Raw genomic sequence first — 7,098 nt, 5'->3', positions numbered from 1 at the left:
AATACATTGTGTCTCCAAAAATCAAAAATGAAAATGGTTTTGTTACTGCACAATATTTACAAGTCTAATTTGTTTTTGTCTTTTTTGTTCTTTATTTAGTACTTCTTGTGGGAATGGGTATGAGACATCCTTTATCACCTATACCTTGGTAAGAAATTCCTTTGCAACTAGATTCTAAAAGCCTACTACACAGGGTAGACCCTTGTCATATGGAGCTGACTTGTGATGGCAGCCCTGGGGTGTCCTCTCCATGCTGCTGTTACATTATGCATGGTGACCTGTGCCAGACTTAACCATCCTGATGCCCTCCAAATGTTTTGGCCTTGAACTCCCTAGCAGAGGTATAGTAGAACCAGCACTCTCAGGGAGGCAGTGCCAGAATTTTTTGATTAGCAGGGATGCTGATGTCATCTACCACCCCCCTCAGACTTCCTTGTTCCCTCTAAATTTAGCTTCAGTCCTCACATTAGCTGCAGGGTGTGGGGGATGGATTTACCCAGCAACAATACATTGTTATGAGCTATCCTTGGTTGTAATGCAAAGTATTTTGGGGTGGCCTGCTGTTGGTTACAAAACACCTGTTCCTGGTAAGGATGAAAATTGCTAGAACTATTTATATTTTTGGACTCTCCTTGAGGGCATGGCTATGAGGGACTGCACTTCAAAATTTACCACACCACCATTGCTCAGCAGCACAGGAGTGGGCAATTTGTGGCCCTCCAGATGATTTGTCCTACAACTCCCATCAGCCTTAGCCAGCATACCCAATGGTGAGGGATGGCGGGAGTTGTAAGCCCAAAACCTGGTGGGCCACAAATTGCCCACCCCTGCCCTCTTTAATCCAAAACATTTGAAGAGCAACAGGCTAGGGAGGGCAGACCTAATACTACTGTTCTTTGGAAATCTGTAGCACATGCCTAATGATGCTTTCTGCAAGGAGTACTATTCCCCCGGGATGCTGCATCAAACTGGCTCTGAGTACAGAATATAATATGTCTGCTGGCTCTTGTAACTTGGAGCTATGTTAGGGCAGTAAACAGCACTCAATTCCATTTTGTAGTCTCAGAGCTTTAAATGCAATCCTCACCTGAGGTAAGGGTCCATTCTGGTGTTAGTGGAGAGTAAGTGTTAAGGGACTGAGCTGTAAACCAGGGCAGGATCTACACTACTGCTTTATAACAGTTTATAACAGTTTTGACAACTGTTCAGGCCCAGGACACATTCCATATACCATTTTCAAAACACGTTGAAAGTGTTATATCCTGCTTGGTGTAGATCTGGCTCAGGAAGTCTCCATTTTGAAATCAGTTTTACCACAAAATCAATAGGTAGTTTGATGATGCAACCCTACACACATACCTGAGTCCTGTTGAATACAATGGAGCTTACTTCTGAGTAGACCTGTCTACTCAGAAGTATATCGAACTGTTAGCTGCTGTTCCTTCAGCCCTGGCCCAGTCTAAAATATGGTGATAACGATATAGCCTGGCCCTCCAGGGGAGTTGTAAAGACTATTGAGACCATATATGTGTGGAGTACTTGATCACTCAAAAAGTTCTCCATAAATGCTACATGTTGTTATTATAGAAGCACACAAGAACATAGGGTGCACATACCACATACATGAGCTGGTGAGCCATGCTGAATTAATTTGCCTCCTGTGGCTACTTCCTTCAAGTACAGCTGTTGGATTTTCTTCTCTTCACTATTACAAGCTATGTCCCTCCCCCCACTCCCCACTCGTTTATTCTTCCTGAGGAAGGACCAAAGCCAAGCAATTTTATAAATGACAGAGCTTGGCCAAGCAATTCCAGGCACAATAGCAGCTTGCAGTCATTAGCCTTGCCTCCTGTGTCCTGCTTCGCTTCACTTACATGCACCTGAGATAGTGACAGTCTCCCTTATCTCGAGTGTATCGCTTGTTGCTCCTTACACAGCCCAAACAAGCTCAAAAGCACCATGGAGTCAGGAACTATCTATCTTGATTGTTGCTCTTATCAGTGCTCTTGCACCTCACCAGGCAATCTCACAGTAATTCATCCAGTGAGCCTACTGGAACTTGAATATTAGCTGAACAACTAAGCCAGACTAGGAATGCATACAAGCACAACTCCATTTAACCCAAATGGAATTTTGCCCATTTGACACATTAAAAAGACATTCCCTATGCTGGCCTTAGGCACTTTGGTACCATAGACCAGCCTTCCTCAACCTGGTGCCCTCCGGATGATTTGGACTTTAACTCCCATCAGCCCTAGCCAGCACAGCCAGGAATGCTGGAAGTTGTTGTCCAAAACATCTGGAGGGCATCAGGTTGCAGAAGGCTCATTAAGACAAAATAATGGCATGGCACATTTTTCGTATTTGTATAATGCACGTGTAATCCAACCCTATGCATGTTTACTTGGAAGTTAGTCTAGCTATATCCAATGAAGCTTACTCTCAGGTAAGAGTAGATAGGATTGCAGACACAAAGATGCTTTAGCCTCTCGCACTTGATACTGGGGATATCAGCTGAGCAGGGAGCATGGGCAATTATTTTGGGAGTTGTAGTCCAAAACATCTGGAGGGCACCTGGGATGAAGATACTTCCCCCATAGAACTCTTGTGTATCATCTCCGAGGCACTTCAGATAGTTCTAGCCTCGTCTTACCCTGGCACCATTGGGGTTACTGGGGAACTGGGTTATCATGGATAGTTTAGTTAGCATGGGGAGGGGGGTGTTGCTGGCTCTGCAGTTGTGCTTTTAAGAGCAGCTGACACTCAGAACCCAATCCCCAAAATGGGTTTAGCTCCTTTAGAGTTCTGGCTGGTTCTGACTGAAACCCAGAGCGGATTCATAGCCCCACTAAAATTCAAGCCATCGTCCTCCATTGGGTAAAGCCTTTCCCACCTTCACAGTAACGAAAATGAACAAAGGAGTGAGATAAACTCACGTCGCTTGGGCGTTATTTACTTGTCATGCTGCCTAACTGAGTATAGTTCCTACATCTATGTAGGCCAGTGTGACCAAATCACAATGCTTGACATGTTGTATCTGTACTAATGTTTGCTGTGTTAAATAGAAACAGGCAAGTTTGAATTAATTGTTTGGTAGAGAGTGAGTGAAAGGTGGGAGGGGCGTGTGTGTAGACTGAATTTATAAAAGGTAGGAGCAGAAGGACAGTTAGATGGGAGATGGGGATTGATGAAGCTACATCTAGTTAGTGGGCATTAGAAGGGGTACAGTAGGCAAGGTAAGACCATGATGGAGTGATTGATAATGTGATATAACATCTCTTGTATTAAATAAACTTTAATTTGTTTGTTTTTAAAATATGAAATTCCATGCATTGTTCATTTTTCTTGGCTACCAATAGTGTTAATAATTCCTGGGTACTTTTCCTGTGTGGGTAAAGGGAACCAATTGGGCATATTGGCTGTCTCTTATAACTGTTGAATATAGGGGCTGAAGCTTGTGGGTCAGTGCAGGCAACTATATATAAAAGGAATGAGGGAAGTCAACTTACGCAACAGCAAGAAGCCAGAATGCTTAGAAAAGGGTTAGACCTTAGAATTCTGGTAGCCAATTAAACAGCTGCATATGGAAAGTTGCCACACTTCTTCCTCTCTATGGCAAAAACTCTATTTGTCTAATACTGTGAATATCAGTTTGATTGCATTGGGAACAGGACTCCTCTGGAGAAGCAGAACTAAGGCTAGCATAAGAGTGAGGAGCATAGGCCCTTCCAGGGAATTGCTACTAGAGCAATTGCTGGTGATGATAAGACAGGCAGACAGGAAAGGAGATGAAAAAGGATCAGACAATTTTCTATTCTGTTACCTTATGGGGATCTAAAGCTTAATGATGAATTGGGGCCAAATATTTCCCCAGAACTCTACTGCTGCCCGCTGCGCTTTCATCATCACTTTAGGAATAGTCCTAATGAGTAAACTCAGAAACTTTCTCCACAGAAGCTTTCCATGTTATATCCCGATGTTGTGTTTTTTCTTAAAGACCAAAATAATTACTGAGTAGCATTGTTATAATGAGTAATTTAGTCAGATAATATGACCTTGTTTTTCTGTTTATAGAGCACTTTGACTAGTACCGATTTGTTTGCTAGTTGCAATTCTTTGAGTGCTTAATGGGCACAGAATTCCAATAATAGGTTGTTTGCAATTTGTGTTCACAATGTAATTCATTATTTGTTTCATTATTGCATGAGTCATTATTATTTTAGTCATATGTCATTCTTTCTTTTTCAAACACAATTGCATTAAAGTAGTAAACCATGCAGTCAATGTGCACTTCAAACCGTTCTACCCATATACCTTTCTACTCATACTTTGGGCCCTATTGGAATTAATGGAGGTGGGCCTTGTGGATTTCATTCATCCTCTACCTCCCCCTGCCCCCTGTAATCTGAGCACTGCAGTTGGCACTAAAATCACCTCTCACTGTATATGGGAATATCTGATTGCTGAATACGTTGAATAGAAAGCAGTTTGTGCATTCTGATTAGGGCATGTTTTACATTTGCATTGCAACTAGCCCTGTTCGCACGACCAAACAGGCGATTCTTTAGACCGATAAATCTTTCTGCATTTCTGTCTGAGATAAAGCACTCGGTCACAAGAAAGGAACTACTAGGGGTGTGCTCTGCTCCATTTCGGATCCCCAAATCCGAAGCAGAGCAGGCCGATCCGGACCTCCTAAGCCCAGTTCTAGAGCGGATTGAGAGAGGTCCGGATCGACCCGAAACAGTTCGGAATGGTCTGAAGTGTTTTGGACCATTCCAAAGCTTCGGAGCCAGGTATGTGGGGAGGCATACCTGGCTCACCGTCTGCCACCGCAGCGGTCCGTGTGGTGACAGCAGCGGAGCCAGGTGAGGGGGGCTTACCTGGCTCCACCGTCTGCTGCCACTACTGTCCATGCGGCGGCTTCGAATGCCACTAACACCTAAGGCCAGAAATAGGTCATTTTGTTCATTAGGCCATCCTAGGTTAGGTCATTGTTCCAGCACTGTCTATATTGATTAACAGTGGCTCTCAGTGGTTGAACCTGGGACCAATGGCATGCATTGTACCACTCAGCTACTGCCCTTTCTCTACACCCACTCTTTGATCTTCTACACATTTCCTAGGCTGGGTGACCATGCCCTGGGACACCCAGGCTGAAACAAGCATTTCACTGCTTTCGGTTTCTCTGTGGTAACCTGTTAACACCTGAGTACACCTGCATGGATGGAGGCCAATGTGTCAATCCTGATCTTCAGGCTGCCATTCTACATAGAGTAATAACCAGAATGAGATATTTTCCCCATACAAATCCTAGTTGTGCCAGGGTAGAAATGCAGGTGTGTGTGAGCTGCGGCTGCAAAGGGATCTTGACAAGAATTACCCCCCCCCCCCGTGCCTCTAATTAAAGCAAAAGTGGAGACATAACTGCAAGGTATGTATTAAACATGTTTGGTTTCTCCCTATTCAGAAGCTACTCAATTAGCCTTAAAAATGGAATAGGATTTCCAGCATTTTTGGGAAGGACTTTAACAGCTCCTTGAAATGAAGAAATGTAGCAGGTGGTGAATTTTTTGCCTACATGATGAGGCAGATGGGAAACATCCTGATTTGTCCTTATCCAGGAATACTATGATATAGGACTTTTGTATTTCAATGATCTTGGATCAACAGGTAACATATCCTATGTCATATTCCAGATACAAAGTGTCTCCTTTACAGCAGTCCTGGTATTTACACACAGATTTGTTAGAAATACAGGACTCTGAGATCAGGTGTGTCTTTTCATTGTTTAGTTTAAAGAAGTTTCTATTTGATTTATATTTGACATAAGACCTAGAACAAAACAGAGTAGAGAAGTCAATGAGGACTGGTAGTACTGTTCTTCTGAGGACAGATGTAGTATCTTCTGAGAAGCGATGTTGGGTTCTGTGAGGAAGATGAAATGTCCTTGAGTTCCTGAATTTTCTTCCATATGTAAATGATGTTTTTTGAACTGTTGGCATATGTTTCCCTTCCGCAGAATGGAATTTCTTTAACAGTTATTATTTCCCCTGAAATTCTCAGCTATGTTTTTGGGTTAGTAATATATTTATTTTCCAGAACAGGATAACAAATGCTTTTCTTTCATACCTCCTGTTTTAAATCTTAAGTGTATCCTAATTTTATTTATCTCTCACACTATTTCATGTCATTTGCATCATAAGCAGGACATGTGAACAATAGTCCAACAATTTTTTCTTGACTTTAGGTTGGAAACCTCGCTTCTCCTGAATTGAGCTGGGAAAATATTCTACCTTGGTTTCCTCGTGTCATCAAGCTTCGAGGTCAGTGAGAAGTACAGTCAAAAGTCACATAATGCTTCTGCTAGAATCAAACTGATCTAGCTTTTGTATGATAACACATTTTAATATATCAATTTTTTCTTTATGCAAATTATAAATTTAGGAGACAGGTATGCTCATGAGAAAAATGTGGAAGATCAAATAACTATTTTTAATACATATTTGCAAGGTTGTCTGTTGTGCAGGTTGCTGCAGGAATCTTGCAAGATGCAAAAGCTTCGGGGGCAATTTTTTGTCACAGTACAGCAGCCTTGTATTGTGTATATACATATACACACACAAACCTAGGGTCACCATCTTTTCTTGGCAAAGCATCTGTGCTATTCTCAGTTGCATAACAGGCATAAATCCCCATCAGTACATCTCTAGCCCAGAAAAAGGTTCAGTTGTTGATTTTCTGCCTACATGCAGCTAATAAAAGCATCCCTAGTATGAGCATCCTGATAAAAATACTAAATTATTATAGCAAGGCAATAATAAAATACACTTGTTTTTGTGCTCCCCTTATCAGCTTTATGCCACATCAATAGAAGGATACATTCATTGTAGCACAGCCAGCATCTGAATGTGGGTTTCTTCAGAACAGATATGATTAAAAAAATCTCCTATTGTTCAAATACATGAAATGCATGCTGTGTGTGCAAACATAAAGCAAGATATATTACAACACTTGAATTTTGTTTATTTCAAACTCTCAGTACGTGTTTTATGTTGGAAATGAGAGCACTTTCAATAAGGAGGCATATTTTTCTTC

Source organism: Elgaria multicarinata, chromosome 4 (assembly GCF_023053635.1).
Source record: "Elgaria multicarinata webbii isolate HBS135686 ecotype San Diego chromosome 4, rElgMul1.1.pri, whole genome shotgun sequence".
In the NCBI taxonomy this organism is placed as follows: domain Eukaryota; kingdom Metazoa; phylum Chordata; class Lepidosauria; order Squamata; family Anguidae; genus Elgaria; species Elgaria multicarinata.
Note: the sequence above shows the minus strand (reverse complement) of the source record.